General features: G+C 38.6%; 1 protein-coding gene and 1 long non-coding RNA gene across 3 annotated transcripts in view; one reads left to right on the top strand and one right to left on the bottom strand.

Moving 5' to 3' along the window:
• Nucleotides 1-27,353, bottom strand: part of PRRX1 (paired related homeobox 1) — a 72,932-nt gene that overhangs the window by 23,656 nt on the left and 21,923 nt on the right. The window lies entirely within an intron of this gene.
• Nucleotides 369-27,353, top strand: LOC144316123 (uncharacterized). The gene is made up of 3 exons (XR_013381947.1): nucleotides 369-582; nucleotides 1,071-1,119; nucleotides 27,028-27,353. It is a non-coding gene; the product is annotated as an uncharacterized LOC144316123 (long non-coding RNA).

Here is a 27,353-nt window from a genome sequence, read left to right as displayed (position 1 = left end):
ACCCAATACAAAGTGAGCATCTTCATGCAGTTCCATGCTGGAACCCTCACTCTCTTTTGGAACTATATGCATAATTTTCCCCATGCTGGTATCTTCCAGGTGACTCTGGGTCTATTTTCGACTATAACCTTGGGGTACAAAGTTTATGTGTGCATTTGATGCTCAATAATACAAATTAGTGATCAGATGTAAAATATTCATATATTGGAATTATTATTATTATAGGAATTCAATTGCTGAACAAATACCTTCTCTTTGATGAAAAATAAAATAAAATTTTGGCTTCAAATATGTAACCTACTCCCAATTTCCCTGTGGATGAATCACTTACTTACCTATTTTTCAATTCATTTCTAGATGTCAAAAAAAAGAAAAAAAAACAGAAAATGAGAATGTTCCCATCAGACCCAACTGAACTGCCACTGGGAAGTGGGCATAGTGGAGGAGGGAGTAGAAGATGAATTGGCTTGGAAATCACGATGACCTGTGCTCTCCCACAGGCCCTGCTACCTACTGGCTGTGTGGCCCTAGATAAGGCACCTTCCTTCTCTGAGACTCCGTTTACAAAACAGTAAAACAGAAGTAAGATTACTTACTTACTTCCTAGGGTCATTTGACAATGTAATGAACACATCGTAGGCATATAGTCTGGCACATAGTAGGCATTTGGTAAGTGTTGGGTTTCACACCCACCACTGCTTTCAGTTTCTTTTCAGAGACAGACTGCTCAAAACCACTGCTGTTATTTCTTTTTTTTTCCTGCTGTTTCGCTGTTTGTTGGTATTTAATCAGTAAGATTTCTATCACAGTATAACTATAGAGAAAGTGAGAGAACCACTCTCATGTGTGATATGACTTCATTAGTACGATGGAGTGCAGGATTGAAACCTCAGGAGCTTGACAAATAAATAAAAGCTTTAAAAGTCAAGATCTGAGACACGGTGGTTGATCCAAAATTGTGCCATGGAAGTCAGGCATAGATGTTTGTCTGAAAAGTCCCATTTGGGACATTTTTTGCTCCTAGTCAACCCCTGGCTTTCTAACAAGACAATTTTCCTTTCTCAATTCAGATTTTGAGGAAACATTCAGAAAGCAGGCAGATTCTACACTCACAGACAGGTAAAGACGCTGGCACCTTTAACAAGTAACCTCACTAGAAATGAATTAAAAAAAAAAAAAAAGACAAGAAAAAGGAAGAAGGCCAAGGGCTAAAGTCAGGCTATGAAAATTCAGTGATTTCCCAGTCTGTGTGCCTTGGGTTGACTAATTCAGTTGCCACATGTCTAAAAACACAAAACTTAGGTCATGTTACTCAATATTTATTCAGTGACTTTTTTTTCTAAATGTCTGAGCACGTTGGTAAATGCCAAAGGGATAAAAAGAAAACCAAGAAAGGCAAAGTTCTGGGAAAAGAGTGAGTTCTGACTGAGATTTTAAAAGCTTTCTAAATTTGCCATATTCCAGGTGTGTGGTCCCTGTGAAAGTACTGGTATTTGAGTAGGATTACAAACAGAGCTCTAGATGAGCCATAAGCTTCTGCCTTCTGCTGGTGGCATTTTTCCTTTGTAGTGGGACTGTTGTCATTTTGTAAGAGACACAACATCAATCTTGACATTAGCAGCAGAAATTGGTGTCTTCATGGGAGGTATACACTCTAAATTGTCTTTTTTTAATTTTTTTTTTGTAATAAACTTTAATGTTCTAAAGAAAAATCTGGGGGAAAAAAGGTTTTAAAAAAAGCACAACTGAAAGCAGAGAGCAATGAAAGAGATGTACATCATTAATGAGGAAGCTCAGCTCCTGGAAGGACAGCAATGAAGAACATGACTCTTAGTTGGGTAAAAGACAATTAAGAGGCTATCTTGAGGCATTTAAGTACTCAAGAAGAGAGGCATGACCTCACTCCTTACCTTTTTCATCTCAAGTTATTTTTTCTCTTTTTTTTTCATCTCAAGTTTTAGCTGTAGGACAGGAAGCTTACAACACAGAAAGCCACAAGGAACAGAATTTTCATTGCAATAAGAGGCAGAGTCAAGATAATTCTGTAACAACACCATATAGAGTAAAAGAGGGGGCCTGAAGAGAAAGGTAAAGCCCCTCTGAGATGTTGCTCTAGTCATTGACAACAGACCTATACAAAGACTCAAATATGTTAAAATGGTCAACATAAGAAGCTTGATATTTTTAAATGATGTTTAAGTGAAAGGAAATTAAAATTCTCTCTTTTTTAAGGTTTATATATTTATTTCAGAGACGGCACACACATGAATGGGAGGAGAGGCAGAGGGAGAGAGGGAGGGAGAGAGAAAGAGAAAGAGAGAGAGAGAGAGAGAGAGAGAGAGAGAATCTCAAGCAGACTCCCCACTGAGTGTGGATTCCAATGCTGGGTTCAATCCCAGGACCATAAGATCAAGACTTGAGCTAAAACCAAGAGTTGGACACTTACCCGACTGTGCTATCCAGGCACCCATAAAATTCTTCTTTAGGAGTAAGAAAAGCCAAATGTAAACAGTGATCTAAAGCTTAATATGTTTTGGAGGAATATGCCACACTATAACATCTTTTCATTTCAATCCTGTCTGTAAAATGGGTAGTAAGATGTAAGATATAAACAATACATGCTTTAAAAATCACAACAATTATGCATACACATTTCCTTCTATTGTGTTTTAAATTCTATTATAGAACAATTATATTAAGGGCTTTGGATCAACAATCAGGAGGCCTAGATTCTAACTCAGCATGATTGCTGGTCACATCTATGATGTTAAGGCCTCAGTGTCCTCACTGGCAAAATTACAGGTTGGACTAGATGACTAAGATCTCTTTCAAATCCAGCATTGTGGACTTTTAGGATTGTTTTATTTATTTATTTATTTATTTTTTTGTATCTAGCCGAATAGAAAACTTTCAATAATTGCTTAAGGCAATAATCTGAGTCTTGTCCTTTTGTTATTATTGTTGTGTTTTTTGTTTTGTTTTGTTTTGTCTTTGTTTTAGAACACCTTTGGCTAGATGATATATTGGATGAGAACTATACTGTAATTACCCATGACTGGAGAAAACCCAGACTGACTGACCCAGTCAGAAGACTGACTTCTTCCACCATACTCAGAGCACTCTACAGAGATCAGTCTCAAACTGAAATGTGACTCTTTAGTTTAAAGAAATTAGTTCACCTGTCAGCACAGATGAAAGAGGAAACCTGAATGTTTCTAAGAGACTTTAAATTTAGCAAACAGAAATGAGATTGCTATTTCTTTTCTTTCTTCTAATAGTTTTGACCCCCTAACCACGGGTTAGCTGACAGTAGCCATACTGAAAATAGTGTTTTTATCAACCAGCTTAGGCTACTCCCCAAAGGGTCATCACTAACAATGGTCACACTCCTGACCTATCACCTTATTCATTCATTTGAATAAATATTTATTGAGCATGTGCTACATACATGCCGGGCAAACACTCTGAGATATACAAGGAAATATTATGTGTAGTCTGACTTCAAGAACTCTATAACCAGTTTGAGGAAAGAAGTCACACAAAGTAAAGTTACAGCAATAAAAAGATATTCCAGTAGGGGGGCAGACATCAGAGCCTGTAACAGGCAAGGGGGGAGGGCAGAGATCACAGAATGGGTGGTAGGTCAAAACACAGTCTGCAGAGGCTTTCTCTGTCCTATTGAAGTCCAGCATCCCTCTCTCAGCCACACTGTGACATGTCACTCCATTCACCCAACTCTGGTTGCATTACAGATGGTGGTGACAGTTTCCTTGTCCTTTGTTTTTGTTCTTTGGCTTTGATTTTTTGTAAAAATGTCTAGGCCTTTACTGTTTCCATGGACTCTTTTTTTTTTTTTAATTTTTTTTTAATTTTTATTTATTTACTTATGATAGTCAAAGAGAGAGAGAGAGGCAGAGACACAGGCAGAGGGAGAAGCAGGCTCCATGCACCGGGAGCCTGATATGGGATTCGATCCCGGGTCTCCAGGATCGTGCCCTGGGCCAAAGGCAGGCGCCAAACCGCTGCGCCACCCAGGGATCCCTCTTTTTTTTTTTTAAAGGTGTTTATTTTTATTTATTTTTAAGATTTTATTTATTTATTCATGAGACACACACACACACACACACACACAGAGAGAGAGGCAGAGAGAGAATCAGGCTCCATTCAGGGAGCCTGATATGGGACTTGATCCTGGAACTCTGGGATCACACCCTGAGCTGAAGGCAGATGCTCAACTGCTGAGTCACCCAGGTGTCCCTCCACTGACTCTTTATATCAATGGCGGCTTGTCCTCCTCCAAGCCTCAGTTTACTTGTCAGCAGTTTACAGGACCTTCTCTGATCACCAACCGGAAGCAGCCTTGCCCTCATTATTCTCTTCCAGCATCTGAACCATTTGCCTTCTAACAGCATTTCTGACCAAATATAATTATTCCTGCTGTTTGCCTCACTAGAATATGAGCTCCATAAGGAATCTTATCTGACTTGTTAACTATATGTCTCAGCACCCAGCATTAGTGCCTAGTACATTTTAGGTACTTTTCTTGGAATGACAGAAAATTTGTTAATGGTGCTTGGTGAAAATGCCTATTTAAGGGGCACCTGGGCGGCTCAGTTGGTTAAGAATCTGCTTTCAACTCAGGTCATGATCCTGAGATCCTGTGATTGAGCCCCACACCAAGCTCCTTGCTTGATAGGAAGCCTGTTTTTCCCACTCTCTGCCCTTCCCCCTGTTCATGCTTGCTTTCTCTCAAATAAATAAATAAAATCTAAAGCAAAAGAAAAAAGAAAATGCCTATTTGGCATAACCTGGTCAACTCACATTCAGCCACCAAACCTGACAGCCTTTTCCAGGATGAGTTTCTGGAAAATCTTGGCACACAAATTTTCCTGAAATGAAGGTTTACTGCATTGTTTACAATGCATGTAAATTCCAGGAGATGTGTTATCAGGCTTTTCACTCACTTTCTCTGTAGAGGACTTTTCATCAGTAATTATCTCCCCAAATAAGAAGGCAAGCCTCGAAGGCAGTTGAGCCAATCCTGTAAGGCAGAGTCCCTACCTCTCAGCAGCACCAATAAATGTTGGGCTTTGATAATGATGACACATATGGAATTACTGACCACTTTAGACATGCCCTGGCGTGGTCATTTCTTTGTGCCAAAAATTATGTTTAGCTTCAGGTTATATTTTCTTCTAATTCGTCATTTCTAGTCACTGTGTTTTCTGTTCCCTTTCATTGGCAAAAGAGCTGGGGCAAAAACCTAGCTGCTTCATTCTCCACCGTACAGCAACATGACCACTTGCCAACCACACCTAAACCTTAATTATATGGTGATTTCCTCTTCAAGGATGTGTGACTGTTTTAACGAGTAAGGAAGCCGATGCACTAAGGTCACATGAGCAGAAAAAAAAAAAGGTTTTGGGCAAAATACTCAAAGACCCAAGTGGAATAATCTTATTCCACTGAATCATGTCCCTTGTTGTTGAACAGCCCTAAAGAACCCCTTGTCAATAGGTGATTCTGTCCGCCTGGAGTGGAAACCTATGAGTAATCTATGTGTCACTATGACTCATGTCATGGCCACCACTTCCAATTCCCCATCATCTGAAAGTTGGCAGGAAGAGTTCATACTGCTCAACAGGCAGAAGCCAGGATGGAGGAAAGACCTAATAACAAATTTTATTGATTAAAAGGAAAGATAACCAGGGGTGCCTTGGTGGCTCAGTCCCTTGAGCTTCTGACTCTTGATCTCAGCTCAGGTCTAATCTCAAAGATGTTGTTCAACCCCCTAGTTGGGCTCCACACTAGACTTGGAACCTACTTAAAAAAAAAAAAAAAAAAAAAAACAAACAGAAAAGGAGGATAACCAAGGTTAAGGACAATGGTTTCCTAGTCACTACCCAAATTATTCTCGTCCTTGGCATCTGTTTCTAATGTACTTTCAGAGCCAGTGCAGACATTCTTCCTTCTACCTCCTGGAGTCTTTTTATTTATTTATTAATTTTCAGATTTCCCTCATTTTTAAATTTTTTCCAAATTTGTAAATTATTTTCTTTAAAGGACTTTGATAGCAATATGCTGAAGCAAGAGGAAGGACACACAGGAGCAGGCTGGTGTGTCATTCCAGGACAGAGCCACTCCCCAAACACTGATAGAACTTCCGTTTGCCAGCTTTCTTCTTAGTCTCTATTCCTTTGCAATTCCAATTCAAATGGTATAGAGTTCAGTGACCTGATTAACTTACTGGGAAGCCAACACTTTTAAAATAAAGTATCTTGGGCAGCCCAGATAGCTCAGGAGTTTAGCGCCGCCTTCAGCCCAGGGTGTGATCCTGGAGACCAGGGATTGAGTCCCACATCGGGCTCCCTGCATGAAGCCTGCTTCTTGCTCTGCCTGTGTCTCTGCCTCTCTCTCTGTGTCTCTGCCTCTCTCTCTGTGTCTCTCATGAATAAATAAATAAAATCTTTAAAAAAATAAATAAAATAAAGTATCTTAGGAATAAACCGTAAGATTTTATGAACTCAGGGGACCCCTATAAAAACATAAACTGATCAGGTGGGAGAAGAGATTTTGGAAAATCAGATTTTATAAATAAAATGTTTGCCATAAATTGGTTAAAGGAAATTAAATGTGTGATAGTGGATTTAGGCAGAAGTGGGGAGGGACATCCTAAACTACAGATTACAATTTTTTTATCTAATCAAATAAGTTATTTACAAGGAAATCTGCCCCTTTTTGGCTACTCAGCATGTTTTGCAGACTCTTGTTGGGTTCCTCCTTCACTTTATCCATTTGGTTATTTCTAAAATCTTCCAGGGATAGTGATCACACCTCCTTTGATAGTAATTTTCTTCCTCTATTACAGATCTGTTAGTTGGTGGGTGATTTATTAGGATTATGATTTTCCTTCCTGGAGACTTCAGCTTTAGAATTAGTCCCAGCTCTTCCCAAGGCCCAGGGACCCTAGCTTTGTCAGTCACTGCAGATGGGTGGTCAAATAATATTAGATAGTTAACTTCTTGATTGGAGACAGCCCCCCCCCTTTTTTAAATAGCAAATCTTTTCTCTAATTAGTCATAGCCTCAGACCAGATTTATACAATAGTGACTTTATACTTTCTCCACATGTTCCACAATGCAATATTTTAAGAAGTTTTTTCATAGAATTGTATCATTAAGACAACTTTATATAATGGGGGGTAGCTCCAGTGGATTAGAAATCAGACAATGTGGTTTTTCATCCTTTCTGTCCCTAAAAAGTCACATGATCTGCCCCCCTCCAGTCATGTAATCTTAAGAATGTAACTTTGCCTGGGGTGCCTGGGTATGCATTCTGTTAAACATGAGACTCTTGGTTTCAGCTCAGGTCATGATCTCAGGGTTGGGAGATTGAGCCCTGAGTTGAACCCTGAATCAGGCTCTACACTCAGCATGGAGTCTGCCTGAAATTCTCTCTCGCTCTCCCATTCTTGCTCATGTGCTCTCTCTCTCTATCTCTCTCTCTCAAATAAATAAATAAACCTTAAAAAAAGGTAACTTTGCCAAACGGGTTTCCATTTCTATTGCTGTCAAATAGGGCATTGCATTAGACTTAAATATCTCTTCTTACAAAGTCCTCTTCAAATACTTGATGAATGGATAAATCTGTACTCTTGTAGAGTAAATAACAATATATTTATTTATGAATTATCTCCATTTTTATAATCTATTAATTTAACAATGGATTGACTAGAGTTTATATAACTCCATGGATACAGATTTCTATAGTCAAATGTGTAATGTTCTTAGTGTTTTAAGTTACATTACTGATTATTTTTGTGGATATCAGAGTTATTTGAACATCATATGGATGCTTATTTTTATTTTCAGTAATTTTTAAAGAAAATGATCAGATTTGGCAGTTATATAAACAATTGAGAAGACAGCAAGATTGAAAAACAGTTTTGACAAGTTGTAGAATTTTAAAATAATTTTATACCTAAAGATGGAGGACATATTTCTCATAAAATGTATGTGTGCGTGTGTGTGTACATGGTATGTGTGGGTGTCTGCATGGGTGTATGTGTGACTCAGCTCAGAGAATCCTGGGTTGAACTATAACAGTGCTATAAACATGAGAACTAGAAGCAGATCCAATTGCTCACAGTGTAAAGGACAAACCTGTGGCATTGTGAAAGATCTTACTCGTTTGGGCTTTCTGTAGAGCCCACTAAAACTGCTGAGAGCTATCACCATTACCTAGTCTCATGCCAACTATATCTGGTAACTCACTTTGACATATCAGTTTCTAGGTAGAAGCTCCAAGACAATGGCTCATGTGATATCAATGCCAGTTGGAGTCAGCTGCAAGCAAAAATCTCCACAGTATTTTAAATAGATATTTCAGATGTTTAAAATTTAAATAAAACAAGGCAGAGTGTGTAACGTTCCAAGTGAAGTCAATTGCCAAGTTGTGTTGGTTGGTACAACCACGTACTGTATCAATGGAGTCATAAATTGCTGCATAATGCAGACATGTAGGAGGAGGGAAAGGTGACAAAAAAATAAAAAGAGTGAGAGTGCATTAAAGGTGAATCCCTAAGGATACTCTTCCATTAAACTCTGAGAGCTTACAAAGTGACACCATCCCACTCCAACCCAAGTAGTTGGAGCCATATGCAATATATGTTTCAAAGTCCAGACCAAAGCTACTAGGTAAGTTTTATTGGTCCCTCTAGAAAGCAGTTTTTTTGACAGGGCTGGAAAAATAATGTTACAAAGGATCCAGTAACAACAGAATCTAGGCCTGTTAGTTAGATTCCAAGTTGATGCCTCTTCCAAAAGGAAAGCATCCAGAAAAACAATATATTCCCTAGACTAGGTGAGCAAGTCCAATGTTTAGAATTAGAAAAAGTTTGGTATATAACTCAATTATATCAGGGTTAAGATCTGTTGATGCAAATCTGTTTACCATTTTATTTCCTTCAACAAATACAATCATAAAGGTAAGTTTCTCCAAGATCATCCCTTGTGGGAGCTTAAAACAAAAAATAGGAAGATATATGTCCCTGGCTTTCCAAAGCCTATGCTGCCTTTAAAGGTTCATTTAAGAATACAGTACAGCTGAAAAGGCAAGTTTGCATACATACAGTCCCTGTACAATGACCGTGGTGACCGATGACCAATGAATCAATTACATCTTGTGCACCCTACATAACCTTTGGAGATGATGAATATTTGGAGTGTGTTTTTGTGGTCTCAAGCCAAAAGTTAACCGCAGCCTAGAGATCATTGAACCTCAGGAAAATAACAAGAAATCTATGTTCCCAACTCTATTTTCAATGTATTTGGAGAGAACAGAATTCCATTAGAGAGAGACAATGTAATTGTGTTCATAACTTCAGAGTTGAAAGGTTGCATTTATATGATTCCTTTCTTCCAAAGATCATAAAATACCTCACATATGCTATTTCATTTATATTTCAAATCTCTTTATGGTATAAGAAAAGAATGCAATACAGTTTTAACAAAAAAAAAAAACTAACAATTTAATAGTGGTTAGCAAAACTAAGCAAAGTAACCTTTATCTAATTTCATATATAGGGGAAACTAACATCTAATAACATTTAAAATAAGTGTGTCTTAAAGGATTGTGAGGTTCAGATAAGATGACTTTTCTAAAAATACTAGACATATATGAAAGGCATTATCGTTGTAAACTTTGTGAAGGCAGAGACAATATTTTGTACCTCTTTCGCATACTTTCTAGGATCTAACACTGGATGAATATTAAGTGCTTAATAAACATTCCTTGATAACAATTAGAGTACTTATTGCTTGCCAGGAACCATTGTTAGGTGCATTACATGGAATATTTCATATTTCATTCCCCTAAGAGGTCATGTTATAGCTATCCTCATGCTACAGATGAAGAGGCTGAGGTTGAGAGAGGATGAGCAACCTGACCAAAGACATGTAGCAAAGGCTCCCTGACTCCTGGCATTTTGGCTACAAAGCCCAACTTCTGAAACTCTTTACTCCTCTTGCTTTTCATAGAATCAGAGATCCCGAAAGGATGTAGAGGTTATTAAATCTGCTTCTTAAACTATTAAAAAGGGGAAGAACTTTTAAGGAGTGGATAGGAATTTGAGAGTGTGTGTTGGGTATCATTTTAATCCAGAAATTGAAATAGATAAAGAGACCAATTTCTTGACATGATTGGGTTGCAATTGTATGATTTTTATAAGAGGTGTTTCATTCAGAGAAATGCTTCTAAGCATTTGATTTGGCAACAAATTGAGAATTGAAGTTACAGTCTGCAAACTATTTCTATTCTTCTCCTGATCATCTAGTTACAGATCCCTACCCTAATCGTGGGAGCATAAATCCGATTATGCACAAGGCCAATGGGAACAAGATAATTGCATAGATCTAGTACCCATCCATTACATGCGGCATCATAAATCACTGAACTGCCACAACCTCAGCTTTCTGGAATCCCCAAGTTGTTTGAATCACTCTACGACTGCCATTTATGGAAGAACCATATTATACTGTCTTTGCCTTAGGGCTATCGAAATAAAATGTAAAATTTGAGTGTTTACCCTTCAGAGGGTGCTCATGTGATAGAACACTGGCAACATGAGAAAACAAATCAAAATTTGGTATCTTTTGATGTGAACTTGAGCAAGCACCTCAATCTAAGGATCTGGTTAAGAAATTAGGAAACTAAGTGGGTAATTCTCTTTTTAGTCCTTTTGTGATGAACATTACATTTGTTAGCAGAAATGTGGGTCTGCTTTTCCCTCACACACACCTCACACACATGCCAACTCCGTAGGGGGGAGTCTGACAAATGTGTAATTCTTGAACAAAGTAAGCAAAGCATTTGGCCTGAGTAGAGACAGAATGATCAGATGGCCACAGATTAAAATGAGTTCATGCCCAAGGCTTATTTGAGCCTTTAAGCCCTGGAATTGAAATTAAATTGCATTGATGAATCCATTCAGATTCCTTATCTAGTGTTTTCTTTCTATTCAACACAATGTATGTTTACTGCTCCCCTACTGGCTGGTGGGTATGAAAGGTCAGTGGCCTCCACCTCCACAAGGAGCTCGCAGTTTAGTGAGAAAAACAGATATATAAACAAGTAAGTTCTTTAAATGGACTAACTAAAATAATGGAGGCATATATTGTCAAGTTGTGGCACAATGGATGGCTCAACTGTATCTTACTTTGTGAGAAAAGAGTCACAGAAAAAGAAGAAGTAATTGCACTGAGTTTTGAAGGAAAAATACACATTTTGACCAAGGGGGAAAGTCTGGAATGGATGGAGCAGAGCGATAAAAGCAGTATGACTCATTCCTAATAGTGGATTGTCACCTCATTCATTCCTCACTACAGCACCATGTAGAAGGATGTCATTGTCCTAATTTTAGAGGCTCACAGAAGTCGATGTCTCAAGAATGTAGGGCTGGTAAGTGATACGATCTTGACTGTCCCGTGTTGCCACAGCTGAGCATTTGGGAGCTCTGGGGAGAGAGGAGACAGCCGAAGCTGCTGGGGAAGCAGGGCCAGATGGTGGCGGGCCTCTTACATTGTGCCTTTGGACTTCATTTTTTAGTGCAAGGGAGTCAGTAATGGATTTTTCAGCAGGGGAGTGGGTGACAGGAATCTTTTTGCCTTTCAGAGAGCATCCTGGTAATTGCATGAAGCTTGGTTTTGACTGGGTATGAGACAAATTTCAGCATTGTACAGATTCAGAAGGTCAGCACAAATAATGTGGACCATCCTGTTATTTTTTGTGGTCAGGATGCTTGATCCTTCTCTGATTCTTAAGCTTCCACCATCATATCTGTCCATGATCTTCCACTATCTCCCCGACCTGGGCCTGTTTTTAACTCTTCTGCTCAACTTTCTTTCTACCTATGAAGTACCTATGTATGTAATTACTAAGGATATAAAGTACAAATTCAAGACATGAAGAAGTATAACTTTTTAGCACATGGGAGTGCTCTAAAGGTCTTTCCAAATAGTCCAAATATATATCTGAAAATTCCATGCACCTCTATGTCAGAAACTTGCAGAACACAACCCACTAAAGACTCTATCCCTGGTGGAAGTGCCTCCTACCTTCCAACCTTCCACCTGAGACCTGATGAACTTTCCAGGATCCTGAGGAGCCTCACTTGAAGCCACTTGATTCATCAAAAAGGAGTATTTCCAAAACCACAGTATCAGATACTACAAAAATTGGCCTTAGGATATTTTTAAATTGCTAACTCCACTGGTGCATTTAAAATATAATTGCATATATATGAAAGCCCTAGAAACACATCCATTTGTACTTTGAGGCAAACTGGTATTTTTCATTGTATTTTTGTGTTGCTTTGCTTCATTTTTAAACATAGTAATCCCCATTCAAATCTAGGCAAGGCTGTCTCCTTTAGAGCCCACAGGAACCTTCTTTCTCTCTTCTTTGCCACTCTGAAGCCCCTTTTACTATAATTTTCCTTCCGGTCTTGTGATGAACAGACTCCCTGAGATTCCCTTCCCCATGGCCATGCTCATAATAACAGTTTTCTGCAAACTGACCATGGTCTCCTCCTTGCCATTTATCTGGAGGAGCTGTGTGCAAGCCAGAGCTCCAGAAACGGAACAGAGAAAGAAGCAGGATACACTGAAGAACTCAAAGAATCTTTCTCATTTCAAGGAACCAAACATTTACCTCTCTGTAAGAGTTTTGTGGAAGAATAAAAATTAAAAGTGAAAAAAAAAAAAACACAAAACCTTATTAATGTTTGCCTGGGGAACAGAAAAGCTTTCTCCACAAGAAAAGTCCTTTCTGTACTGAAATTGGCAGCCAGACGGCCTGAACATTTATCTCCTGCACAGAAAGTGCTCTGTCAGGCAAGCTGTGACTAACAATACGCTGAAAAACACGCCACAGACTTCCACTGTATTTTATTTGGCAGAGAGGAATTATTCCTCGGCACAAAGTATTTGCAACTGGCATTGGTTAAACAAGAAATTACAACCTTTAAAAGCCCTATTTATCATTAGCTGCAAAAGTGCAGACTTCACCGTCAATTACTCTGACAAAAGATTACAGACCATCAACACCGCACACAGGAGAACAACAGTCTTGGGGGCCAGTGGGCCTCTCAGAAGGGACGATTAGAAAGTTAACGGCCAGGAGCCCCTTCTCCAGGGACCCCCGCCCCCAACCCTTCCTTGCCCACCCTGCTCCCCTCTGCAGGCTAACTCTCCTGCCTCTAGCACTCACTCTCCCTTCACATCTGCCAGCAGAGGCTGGTAGACCAGCAAGCTTTCCCCAGAAAGATGCCATAGTTACAGAAGTTGGTGCTTAAGAATCATTGGCCAAGTCAGGTCAGTAGCGACTTTGCTCCAATTCTGTTCTGAATGTGTTCTGTTGATAAAAATGGAAATTACAAGTTTGATTTTTGAAAGCTAAAGAAATAATATGGTGTTATTCCTCTCAGCTGCTTCATTTGGAGGCTCAATGGTCAGAAAAATAGTGGATTTTAATAAGCCAAAGGCCTCCAATGTGACGCTAAAAAACCCTCCTAAACACTGAATGGTGCTATGTATTCTTGGAAGAAGGTTTTTTGCATTTCACTGAGGCATCAGCCCATCTTTAAATGATTTCATCCCCTAGGAACAGAAAAACAAAGAGATGCTTTGTTCTCCAGACCTTAAAATTAAAGAAAAAATTATTCTCAAGTACTTATATAAGTGGCAAGAGATCTTTCCTTTTTAAAAAGATTTTATTTATTTATTTTAGCGGTGGGGGGGGAGTGGGGCAGAAGGGGAGAGAGAGACTCTCACACAGATTCTGTGCTGAGCACAGAGCCCAATGGCTCAATGGAGGACTCAATCTCAGGATCCTGACATGACTTGAGCCGTAATCAAGAGTCGGTCGCTTAATCAACTGAATCATCCAGGTGCCCCTAAGTGGCAAGAAATGTTTATATCCTTACTTGGCTTTAACTTTCCAAAGTGTGAGGGCATTACCAGCGTTACTATCCTCTTGCTGCCAGTTGAATTAGTTTAAAGCATCCTGGAGTTTTTCTCAGAGGCTTACAGCTTAATATTATTATTCTCTTCCATATTTTGTCTTTATTGGCTATATCAATATTTCATGAGTATGAAATAAAATAAGAATATATGTAAACGACTTACAGTTTGGTACAGAATGCTCAATAAATGATATTGGAGATGTTTATAGAGATGAGGAGGGGAGAATATGCTGTATGAAAAGTTGTTTATAAAGGCTTTTAATGATATTAAAGAACACTTGTGAATATATGTATAATGTATACATGTATCCATATACATGAATACAAGTTACAGATATGTCATATTCTTAACTATATAAAACCAGATTAGGAAAAAAAAAAAAAAACAGAAGGAAATAAAACCAAAGGTGAAGAGTATTCACTTCTGAGCAATGCAATCATGGAAAGTAACTGAGAGTCTAAGAGAGTAAATGATTTGCCCAGTGCCACAGCCAAACCTGAGACCTAGCTTAGCTTATTTTACTTCTGGGCCTGTGTGCTTTTTTTCTCCTTGCTGCTTGCTGCCTCCTGGACTGATGAGTGTGTGTGTGTGTGTGTGTGTGTGTATGTGCACATGCACTAACACGTGTGCACTCACACACACTTGCCTGTTCACATTCCATATCTTTTCCAGGTGATGTGTGTTTAAGGAGTGGGTCTATTCATATATGAAGCTCCTCATCTCTCCAATAAGAGCATGTTCCTCCACATTTCGTGTGCTCTGTGCATAAAAACTATCACAAGGCTATTGCTTGTGGGTGACCTCCTTTAAAAATCACAGGAGTTTGGATAGCTTTATTTAGTTCTATTAGGTTCAAAGAATGTGCCAGGCAGATTCTCAGTCCAAAAATAATCTCCTTTTATTGGTGCTCTAAATTAACTCATGGAGGAGTGGGCTGAGCTAAATTAAAGCTTTCATACGGGGGAAACCCAGGGATTTTTACTGAGTGGTAAAAGTTTTCTCTCTCTGTGAGAACTTTACTGTTTCCTTCCTCTAAGAGAGGCTGTGCTTAGATGCAAAGAAAGTAGCTCAAAGCAGATCTTGGAGAATTCATTTTATTTGACAAAGACTCTTAGTTTAAGCCCCTGGTGTGGGACATTTAAAATTTTATAGGTTTTCCTAGCTTTTAAAGTAATTTGCATGTAAATAAAGATAGTAATCTCTCGCACAAATGGCAAAATGTGTTCTTTGCCCTTTTTAAACTGGAAAATTGGATTCGTAAGAGTCATTAGGGGCAGTATTTTTACTTATAAAGAATTTCAAATGGCTTGACAAATCTTAACCACATCCCTTCTGGACTGCCAGCTGCACCTCGTGTTATCTTTTCATAACTAGGAATACCGTGGTTCATTCCTCTCTGGGAACTGCACACTAGGGGACGGGCAACCAAAGGCTTAAAATATGATATTGAGATTCAAGGTCGCCTCTTTCTCTAATATGGACATGTCACTGCTGGTCATGGCTAATGATGCATTTACCCCCACTTCTCCATTGTGGAACTAACACCCACTGAGTTTCTAAATAGCCACAGACAGGCATGCCAGGCTTGTCTTACTGCCATATGGCCCTGGGACTTTTCATGTGTCACTCTCTCCTCTGCTTCTGCCTACCTTGTACTGTGAATGAGTGACCAGTCCAGGTGTGAGGTGTTGATCTTCTGTCTTTCTTTTGCACTGGATTTTGGACATGCACACCACTGCCAACGAAGCAAACTAAAATGCCAAAGCCTTCTATGCTAAAGTCTAGAGGACAGTATATCTACATTTTGTCCTCCATGCTGCACATCTAGAAGGTCCCAGAAAAATTATCCTAAGCGAGTCTAAGCCTGTGCTGGGTTCAACTGAGGTTTGTGACAGTCCTAGAGAATAGAGAGTAAAAGAGTATACCCAGAGAAAGAAGTGAGAAGGGAAGATGGGGTCAGGATAGTTGAGGGGAAAGATGCAAGTTCATACCTCTGATGGATGTCTTGGGCTTTTTGTTTGGTTGGATTTTTTATGGATTTCTTGTTGACCAGAGAAACGAGTTTGAGGTGATGTGAACTAACAGAAACTACCATTGGTTGGGAGCTGATATGTCCAAGTGAAAAGAACTCAAGCACAACGGGCAGCTTCTGGTCCTGACTCAGAAACACTCTCCTCTACCTAACTGTGGCTGTGACTCTCATGCATTTACACATTCCCAGTATGAAAGAGTGACCTTTCCACTCAAGAACACTATATGTCCATATATGGACAGACAGATGAGACTAGCATCAAATGAGACAGACAGATGAGACTAGCCTATAAAGGCTTTGCCAAAAGAAGGGAGAGGATGGGGGCATGAAAGCATAGGTATGTAATATTGATATAGCATCTCATTCCGAGTGGTTACAACCATTGCTATGGGAAGCCATCAGTGGAACACAGCAGGCATTGAACAGGAGCTCACTTTCCAGTTCCAGTTCTGCAACTAGCTAGCTGATCTTGTGTAAATAACCTCAGTTTCCTTGTTCTGCAAATAAAAGGTTTGGAAGGACAGCCTCTCTGGCCCCTTCTCAGCTCTGCCAGTCCATCAGGTGCAATTAATGCAGTTAGCCGTTCTAAAATCAGAAATCTTATAAATCAGGCCTCCAAAGACATCCCAGTGGGTGAACTAGACCCTTCTATTGCAGGTTCTTATAACCGCATGCCAGTTCAGAGCACTTCAGCCTCTTTCCCAATGCAACGGATTCTCAGGCCCTGCCAGTTTCTTCATTTATTGCATGAAGAGCCTGAAGGACAAATTAGAAGAGCTGATGCCTTTAACTACCCTTTAATTCCTATACCTGTTGTTACTCCAACCACAAAAAAAATCTTAGATGTTACTCTACTTTAATTTTTATCTATAGAAACACTTGAACCATAGCCATTATTCATTAGACCCCAGTCGCTGAGCATTTGGTTACTACAGGAAAAGGAAAAAAGAAAATCAGTTAAGTTTTATTTATAGTCTGCTTTCATTGTGAAATAGTAGAAGTCCCTGAGTCAATAAAAAGATGTGCTTGTTTCTAAAAGTATAAATATGCTTTCTTAAAACACTGGTAAATATTATGGGCACATTTCCCAGATTTGAAGTACTATTACAATCCTCTTATTTTCCCCATAAATATGCTCACACTTCTTAGCTCATGTGACTGGCTTTTGAAAGAGAAAATGAGTTACATTAAAAATATATCTCTTAGAGGGCATATGCATTATACAAGCACACAAGCATATATACACACACAACCTTCATATAAACTTCAAAAAAATAATTTGTACCCTACAAAGAGAACAGCTGTTCTGTGAGATGATATACTCCCTATCTGTGAAGATCTTTAAGCAAGCCTGGATTGTTTGCCAGTAGGACAGAGAAGGAATTTCCAGATCCCAGAACAGATCTGATTTGACAACTTATAAATTCTCTCAGTTCTGAATTCAGAGACTCTCTGAAGTTACTATTTTTTCCCTAACTTCGTTTAAAATCTGATCTAACCTTTCTCCTGTGTTTCATGCATTGGCCTCCACTATAATAAATCCAAGTGAGAAACTGAAACTCTGTGGTACTGAAATTTGGATTTTAGACACTTGCACATGAAAACCATAGTGTGTGGAATACAGTCCTTCATGGTAGTAGCCTTCCTCCAAGAAAACTGCTAAGTGCTTTAGAAAACTAAAATTGTATTTGCTTCATGGAATCTCTGTGTGCTGGATGATACTATTCCCACTTTTCTCAAGCAGAAAACATAAAAATTAAGAATCAAATAAGATTGAATTATAACTCCCAATCATTTTACTTCATGGGCAAAAACGCACCTGAGTTCTACACTATATAGAAGCATTGCTTTGCCATTACATCTTGCCTTCAGTATGGTCAGATTTCTGAGAGAAAACATTTTCCTTGATCGCTCATCTCACCTTGAAATTTAATCCAATTCGAGATTTGAGTTTCTAAACAGTTTAATTCAGTCTCTAAGAAATTGCAAGTAATAAATTGACCCACCAACCTTATTACCCATCTTCCATCATACTATCCATTCTATTGAACTTCGTATTTCAAAAAGTTTTCCTTTTAAGAGTCTGGCTGAGCAAGTTTTACCCAGCAACAAACATTTTCAGATTATTTATGATGGAGATTGTTGAGTTTAGTGGGTGTGGGGGATGGGAGATGTAGGGGATCGCAGCCCAGCAAGAAAGTCAACTGTTATTCTTTCCTGGTCCCTTCATAAGTAAGGCAGCACTGCCATATCAAATATCCTGTTTCCTGAAAGCCTGCCTCTGAGATTGGTATGTGCAGGAAATTACATCATTGCAGAATTCGGTCACACTGACCCTAAGTGCACCCATATTCCAGCATTTGCCCTCTGACCCCACATCCTTAATCACATTTGCATGCTGTCTCCACTCTTTATAGTAATATTTAGAACCTTTCTACAGCATATTCTATTTTGCAAGTCATTTATCAATGCTAATTCATCTCTTCTCACCTTCATTCCTCTGAGGCAGAGCCCTGTGATTAGTAATAATAACAAAACCATGGTATTTGGCTTTTCTGTAGCTTCTGTCTCCTGAGAACTCTACATATATTAACAACACGCACATCGGTCTCCCAGAATGGCTCAGGTCACAGGAGGAGTAGGGAAGAATGCTGTGACTAGCCAAAGTGGAATAAATTGAAGGTTGGGTTGGAACTGAATCAAGATGCCGGTGTTAATATGCCCAACTATTTAGGAAAAGTTCCAGGATCAGTTAATGATGAAAAGCAATAAGGCTGTCAAAATTTGCCTGGAATATATATAGGATTAGGCCAGCTCCTAAAATTTCCCAAGGTACCTCAGGGTCAAGGGCTTTGTGCAGAAGGTAAGCCTTCTTGATGATATAAAAATTTCAAAAGCCCCAGATGCAGAAAAATGTAAGAGAGGTAAGTGTGTGTGGGGTGTGTGTGTGTGTGTGTGTGTGTGAGAGAGAGAGAGAGAGTGAGAGAGAGAGAGAGAGAGAGGGAGAGAAACAGGGAGAGAGGGAAGGAGGGAATGGGAATTAAGGGTTTTTTTCACTTATTTCCACAAAAATTCTTTTTTGGACCCATATCAATCCTCATTACTTGATGTAGATTATCATTTCTTATCTTGAAAAAAATGATTCTACATCTAGGACAAATCTATTAAGTAATAAGAGAATGCTAGTGGTCTGAAATAAAAAGTTTTAGTTTTTCATTAAATACATGTAATACAGCAACTTCATAATAAGGTAGGGTTACAATGCTTATTATAATACAAGGTTATACTCAATAATAATGCAAGGTTTTCCTTTAATTACCTTCTAAAGAGTTAGCTATATCCCAAGATACAGTTCAACAGTGACTCCAGGAAGGATATTCCAACGCATTTACTAACCCTCACTTATTAAGATTGTTAAGGCTCATCTCTGGAGTTAAATGCTTCAAAATAGTAATTTAATCAAAAGTGTTAAAACTATGGAAAAATAAGAAACTAATTCTTAACCCATAAGGATTAATTTTAGCTATTGGAAGGATTTTCTGATTATGGACAATTATTACTATAAACACATATTCTTTCCTGGAAATACATAGAAATATTTTTTCTAGAGATGTGCTTCCTGAATAGTTCCTACTCCAATTTTTAACTGCCAAGATAAAGATAACTACTGTATCATATAATCTATTCCTCTCTGCAGTATCTCTTTCCATTTGATACTGCATTTATTTGATTATATAGCTAATCTAGAGTCCAGATTCTAGACCCATCAACCAACTCTTAAATTTCCTGGAGAACAAAGGATTTTAAACCCCTCGAAGTGCTTAACATAGTACCACGTAAACACAGATGTACAATAAATATTTCTTGAATAAATGTTGCAATAAGGTAGGCTCAAGTGTTGTACTGAGGCACTGTGCCCCCCATTGCAACAGAAGGTCCCACAGTCCCTTGAAACCTACTGCTAGAACACTGTGAGCCACCGAGGGCACAAGGGTTAAAGTTTTCCCACTTTATGTTAAACCCTTGGGACTATGCTCCTTTACTTTATTTATTTTCAATACTATACTTGTCACTCACAGGAGAACAGGGGAGGGACAAGAGGGGGAAGGGGGAAGGAGGGAGGGGAAAGTAGGGAGTTGGATGCAGGATGCAGAAGGGGGAGAAATAGAAGAAAGGAGAGGGAAAAGGAAAGGGAGGGAAGGAGGAAAGAGGAAAGCTGAGGAAAATATAATTCAATATACCTGAAATAAAAACAAAAACATGAAAAAGAAAAAAAGAGAGAGGAAGGACAAGAGGAAGAAAGGAAGGAAAGGAGGGAGGAAATTTCTTCTCAGTGATGTCAGAATCCATTTGAGTGGCAACTCAATAAAGACAAGTTGGTTCTCACTATTTATGTTTGACCTGATTAAATCCATCAGCAATCTCTAAGAGACGGTACTTTATATTTCACTCCTTGATTGATAAACATTTTAACCCAATCTTTGCTTGCTGGCTGACACTCAACCCATCTGCTTAATTTCACTATTCATTCAACAAACACTTTTTGAGCAACAATTTTCCAGGTGTGGATTAGCCCTGAAGAAACAATGGTGAATAAAATATGTCTCTCACTTGAAAGGCTTACCTGCTTTCTCCACAGCCACCCGAAACCCAGATTAGTGCTATCATCCATTCCCAAATTTTGTCAAGCAAACACCTTTTCATCACATTATCTTCACTAGACTCATTTTGTCTACCTAGACAAAAACTTCTCCCTGCAATCAAGCCTTTTCTAAAGGATTTCCTCTGAGCATTTTATGCAGCCCTTTGTTCTGCTGCCAAAGGCACTACTCTACTCACATCAAATCAACTTACTCTTCTCTCTCCAGCCTCTTATATTTTCTGAAATTTCCATCTGTTTGAATAGTTTCTAAATTTTTTATTCGTACTCTTCCTGGAAGCATAATTCTAGGACCTCTCTGGAACATAATCTAGCTAGCTCATGTATATCTATCCTGACTCATAAAAATATTTGAATAGTTAAAGCTCAATTTATATTATAACTACTCTTATCGAACAAATTCTCATATCTGAGGGGTAGTGGGGAAGTCAAGTTTTGCCAAACATGTACTCTCTCCCATTTTCAAAACCAAAAACTAGTCTACTAATAGTAACTACTGATTGTGCTTTCAAATACAATTGTTTTTTTAAAAGATTTTATGTATGTATTTGAGAGAGAGAGAGCATGAGAGAGAGACAGAGAATGCACATGAGTAGGGGGAGCAACAGAGGGAGAGGGAAAAGGAAACTCCTCCCTGAGCAAAGAGTCCTAAATGGGGCTCGATCCCAGGACCCTGGGATCATGACCTAAGCCAAAGGCAGATGCTTAACCGACTGAGCCACCCAGGCATCCCTCTAATATAATTATGAATAAATACTAAGAACCAATTAACTTTTCTCATACATACCACACACACTTGAACTGTTCATGGTGGCAAAATTGACTATTATAATAATCTCCCTCCCCTGATCTATTCTAAGTGATGGACATCTATTCATCTCTCACTTTCAAGCTCAAAGTTTATATCTTCCATGAAGGTTTTCCTTGGCCACTGGATGACAACTCCATCCTTTGCAATCCTTTTTGATCATGCCCTGATTGTGACTCCACTCTAGAACTCAAAACATACTGCTGACTTAGGATTCACAGGTCTGCTTCTTTTAAACTATGAGCTTATAGGGGTCAGGGACCAGACCTTACATGACCCAGTATTTCTAGCGTTGTGAATGGAAAAATTATAGATGCTCTGCAATTTAATGAATGGAAGGGAAGAGAGGAGGGAACATCTTATATATAATGAAACATTTAAAAAAGATGGCTATCAGGAGCTAGAGACTTTTTGGTAGCTCCTGAATTTTCCAAGTGGAATATCGTCTGGAATCTCATGAGAAAAGTGTTTCATAACAGATGATGAATGCCAACCTCATCTTTCTCAGTCAAAAGATAATCAAATCCTTAAAAAGTTTTCCTTTTTTGATATAGTTGTCTGTCAAACACACGCTCAATCTGCTCTCCAAATCTCCATCCACATGCTTCCCCTTTCATATGACATGATCCAATCTCAGTGCCCCAAGCTCCCCACACTTCACCCCATATCGCCACCTGGTGTCCTAAAGCAAGAAAAATACCTAAGAATTTTTTTTTTTTTTAAATTTAAGCTGATAAATATCAGGACCCTGGAACTATATACTGAATGTTAAAAAAAACAAAAACAAAAACAAAACAAAACAAAAAAAACCTCCCATGTCCCTCTTGACATAGACTTCTGGTCACAAACATAAAGATTAAGTGCACAAACCTCCCTCAAAGTACAGCCTTGTTTCCACTCTTATCTTCATAAAAAAAATATAAATGCTGTTCATCTTTTCAGCTCCATGGACTTCCTTCTCCCCATAGATTCCACGTTTTACAACTTCTACCAAGTACACTATATTTTGTCATTTGGATTAAGTAAATTCAAAATTGTCTGGCTATGGTACAACTTAGCCTGTGACAGCCAAGAATTATCATCATTCATTCTTGCATTCATTCAGCTCTTTAATGAGTCCCTACTATATTCTAAGAACTGTACAAGGCTCCACAAAGTCACTTTAAATTCAAATTGATGGAATAAACAATCTTAAAGTTTTTATTGTTGTTGTTTGTAGAGTACAAACATATTTTATTATTAGGTGCCTTGAAATACTGAAAATTAGTAAAGACTTCCTTTATTGCCCCCAAGGAATTTGGAAATATGAAATTGGATACAAGTTGATTAGGAAAAAATATGTCCTGATGGATTCAGTACAACTCCAAATTAATAATTCATGTCTCAAATGTCTACTTTTAGCTCAGATTATCTTTCATCTCGTTTTAACTGTGCAGTTGGTCATTAATGTACATTAATGATAATTTTACTGTCATGGAACTAGGAACCAAAAGATGTATAGCTAAAGAATAATACAATTTACTTGAACTTGTGTCACCACTAAATCATCAAATGTGTTTCATTAGTGAAATCAGCAATGAAAGTAAAGTATAGGAAGCAAAAAAATGCCTCAATCAGAGATTCCCAGTCAACAATTTTCAGGATGAAGACAAAGTTTTCAAGACTCCGAAATAAAATGGGCAGGAGGAATAAGAACAACATAATGAGTTTCTTCTTGAGTTAAATACACCCATTTTTTAAAGATTACAGTCATTTTGTTATTTGGGGGCCATAATGTCCTTTCTTTTCTAAAACAATATACACAGAAAATGGTAGGAAGTTTATTTAATATCCTTACTTGGCTAAACAAATAAGGACACCTAGATTTAAAAAAAAAAAATTACTGGGTAAAAAAATATTTTTAAAGACTGGATAACTCTGAGCATAAATTTGAAATTAATTTTGAAGAGCTAAAAGTTGGAACCCTTGTAACATACCTGACTTTATGTTATTGTTAGATCAAATTTAAAAATCTAATTGCTTTTTCAAATGGATTGTTAAATAAAAACAATTTTTAAGAAAAATACAAAAAAAAATCAGATATCTTAATTTTGCCACAAGTATAGGCCAATTCCAGAGATACTTACTAACGCTATGTAACATCACATTTTCCTGATCCACACTGTAGCTTGAGTGCTAGTGTTTTCTCAAGTTATTTTCTATGGCTTTCTGGGTTCAAAGTTAGTAGGGGGTTCGAGGTTTTACTTTCCAAGATTTCCTGGTTAATAGGTAAAATAATAATAACTACACAAACTTTTAGAGAAGTGTGACAACAGACTTAAAAGTCACTCCGCAAATACATGAAGGTATAGCATAGACACTCTGACTTCTGCATGACAGTGAACGCCACATTGCTTCTCAACATGTTGCTTAGCTTTAAGCAAAATCTATTTCTCTCCCACCTCTTCTCTTTCACCCTCTTTCTCTCCCCCTTTCTCTCACCACAAAACTTTCTGGGTTGAGTAAAAGTATTTGGTCACTTGCTCTTTGACCCCAGAGTCTCCTGAGACTATATATTCATTTTAAGAATGAGTCCCTTTAGTTACCTAAAGTGTCCTCAGACTAAATTGTTTCCAGATGTTTGCGAATATTTCAAGGAAATATCCACACAGTTTTTATGGCTGAGTGATAAAGGACTCCACAGTGTCTGCTCAATTGTAAAATAAGAACCAAGTACTTATTATAAAATAACTTCCATTCGGTAAGTATTTGCTACATGCCAGGCACAATGATAACCATGTTCAATACAATATCCCACTGAATGCTCACAGCAACCCCATATAGGAGGCAGTGTGATCCTCATTTCAGAGAAAAGAAAGGTGAGGCTTAAGAGAAACTGCACAGAACAAGCAAGTGAAAGAGATGACTTGCTCCAGAGTCCAGCCCTGGGGGTCTCACTGCTCCCTCAGAGCAAAACTCCAGTAGCTTAGAACAGAAAAGGACAGAAAGAATTCATGAAAGTCATAGGGTATTGCTGAGCATCCAAAGAAATTTCCTGGTGCACCTGGGTGGCTCAGTAGGTTAAGCATCTGCCTTTGGCTTAGGTCAGAATCCCAGGGTTCTAGAACCAAGTCTGTCCTGGGGTCCTGGGATTGAGCCCTGCATTGAGGTGCCTGCTCAGCTCTCCCTCTGCCTCTCCCCCCTCATACTCTCTCACCCTCGCTCACTCTCTCTCTCAAATAAATAAATAAAATCTTTTTTTTTTTTTTAAAGAAATTCCCTGTAAGACACTGCAGAAGAAAGTTTGTAGGCCAAGAGTTCTTGTTCAGTTGTCAGTACCTCCAACAGAATTGTTCACCAATTAGAACTTCAGTAGATGGCAAATGTATGATGCCAAAAGCTTCTCATTATTTAAGAACCAGCTTTCACATATGGGGTTTAAAAGTTGCCTGTTTAGTGTTTATATTGTTCTTCACTCAATATTTTGAGTTGTAAAAACCAAAGCACAATTCTAAACGGTCAAGGTGACCCTTTTTTAAAAAAGCCCTTAATAGCATAGAAATCTTGCTTTCTGTTTAATCTTGTGCTACTCTTAAAACAGGCTGTCATTAGTAGGAAAACTTAAATGACTTGGATTTGGGATGGAGACGGGGGAAGTGGCCAATCAATTCTTGATTATTCTAATTAATGGAAAGAAGCAAAGTACAACCATTTACAAGGTACCTGATGAATGTTAGCTCTATTTCCCAAAACAAAAGGTGGTGCAAAAGCCTATATTTATGCTTAGAAAATTATATGGTCTTGCTTTCATTTACCTAGGAGTTATACACTTCCAACAAGTTTTACCTAAGTTGAATTTCCAGATGACCTTGGATTCTCCAAGTGTAGCCTCTCTCTCTCTCTCTCTCTCTCTCTCTGATAATGAAGTAACTCTGGAGCGAGCATGAGTCTTAGAAACATCAACTGCAGATTTTAAAGAGAATCCACCAAGTGGGAAATCCATATGCAGGCAATTAAGAGGTGACTCTGTTTGTTCTGGAAATGCCTCCCAAGGCATTGAGTGCACAAGCTGCTGCAGCAGCCTGTCTCCTACCGATGTTAAATGTCATCTATTCATGCCACCTCTTCCTCTGCTCTCATCAAACAGCTACCCCCCTAAGGCTAGAATTTGAATGAGTGTCAGAAATTGCTGACCTTGGCAAATCACATTTTCCTTAGTCCTACTCCCCGAGGCACCACAGAACTCTAAGACTTTTGACCTTGCTGAAAATCATGGGATTATTTGAATGAGGAATTCTTTTCTCCACCTCTGTTCCTTCCCCTTCTGCTTCCCCCACTCCAAGGCCACCATATATCCTTTTAAAGAAAAACTGGAGTATGAAAAGCCTTAGACTTTTGCTCCCCTAAGCTAGCCTGTTTTCCAAACTGCCATCTTCCACTAGGCAGATGATGTTTTAAAAAAAAAAAAATCTCTGGAACTCAAACAGCAACTTGTTTTTGGTACTCTTGACTATAAAAATCTATCAGGCTTTTTTTTCTTTTTCTTTTTTTTTGTAATGTTTCAGATCATTTTTAAATGAGTTTTAAAAAAAATAAATGAGTTTAATGCTGGTGAAAGGTAACAGATTGACAGCCTGGAGGCGGAGTTTTTAACTATCACGGAGAGGAGTGTCAACTACTGGCAAGGCAACTCCCCGGCCTCGCCCTTCTGCTGGGAGGGGTTCTTGTGAGATTGAACAGGTATACACACATCCATTTGAAATGTCCTTGCTTAGTGTTTATATTGTTCTTAACTCACAATACTCTGACTGGCAAAAAAAAAAAAAAAAAAAAAAAAATCTAATAAACTTAAGTCCTGTTCAATGTCACATCTTCCATGAAATCTTTCCTCACGTGTCCCTGCCAGGTGTGAAAAATCTGCCCTCTGAATTCCTAGCAGAGTATCACCCAGTTGATATACTAGAGCGTTAGAGTAGTACTGCTTGGATCCGGGACCATATGCATTCTTTCTTCCACGCTATACCCCCAAGATTCCATGATAATAAAAATAAGCAGACATTTTATAGACAGGTGATAGAGTCCAAAAGTGTTGCATGTAGGCAGAAATAAAAGCAGACTTGAAATCTAGATTTTTCTGATTCCAAATTCTTTATTCTTCATTGATTGAAACAAATATTTCTGTAAACTTCCTAGTCTGAGTGAAAGTACAGTAATTCTCAAATCATCTTCCCTCTAAATGTGTCTTGCAGATTGCCTTCATAAACCCCCTGGCGGGGAGTCAGGCTTTTGAGGGCTGCTGAGTTGTTCTTAGTCAGCTGCTCATCCAGACTTGAATCATCCTTTGACAGCACTTCCCACGCCTGAGCTGACTCTGACCAGCCTCCCCAGACCACAGGCCTTCCTCACCTCTCACTGTCTTGTGTGTCCCTTGGTATCAGGAGGTGTGCAAGGCTGCTGGTTTCAGCCACATCCGGTGTAAACTGGTCTATCCTGACTCGATTTTCTCTGCTTTAATTTTTTTTTCCAGAACATTGATGAAGATATTAGTGGAAGCTCAGAAGAGATAAGCCTAATAAAACCTCAAATAAACCCAATTATAAAGCCAATATTTCAGCCTCAGGAAAAATATTGATTCCATACCCTGTGAGAAGAAATTAAGAAACTGATTGCCTCTGAGTTCTAGTGTGGAAGTCGGGGGGCCTGCTGTCTTATTCCAAGGTCCAGTTTCTATGAAGACCAGTTTTTCTGCTCAAATACCGAGCTTTCCTGCATGGTCTGCTTAATCAATTGCATAATTATAAGTTTATGCTGACTATAACTTGTCATTTGCCAAATTACTTGAAACCGCATGAG

Source organism: Canis aureus, chromosome 6 (genome assembly GCF_053574225.1).
Source record: "Canis aureus isolate CA01 chromosome 6, VMU_Caureus_v.1.0, whole genome shotgun sequence".
Lineage (NCBI taxonomy): Eukaryota > Metazoa > Chordata > Mammalia > Carnivora > Canidae > Canis > Canis aureus.
Note: the sequence above shows the minus strand (reverse complement) of the source record. Positions and strands in the feature narration are given on the sequence as shown.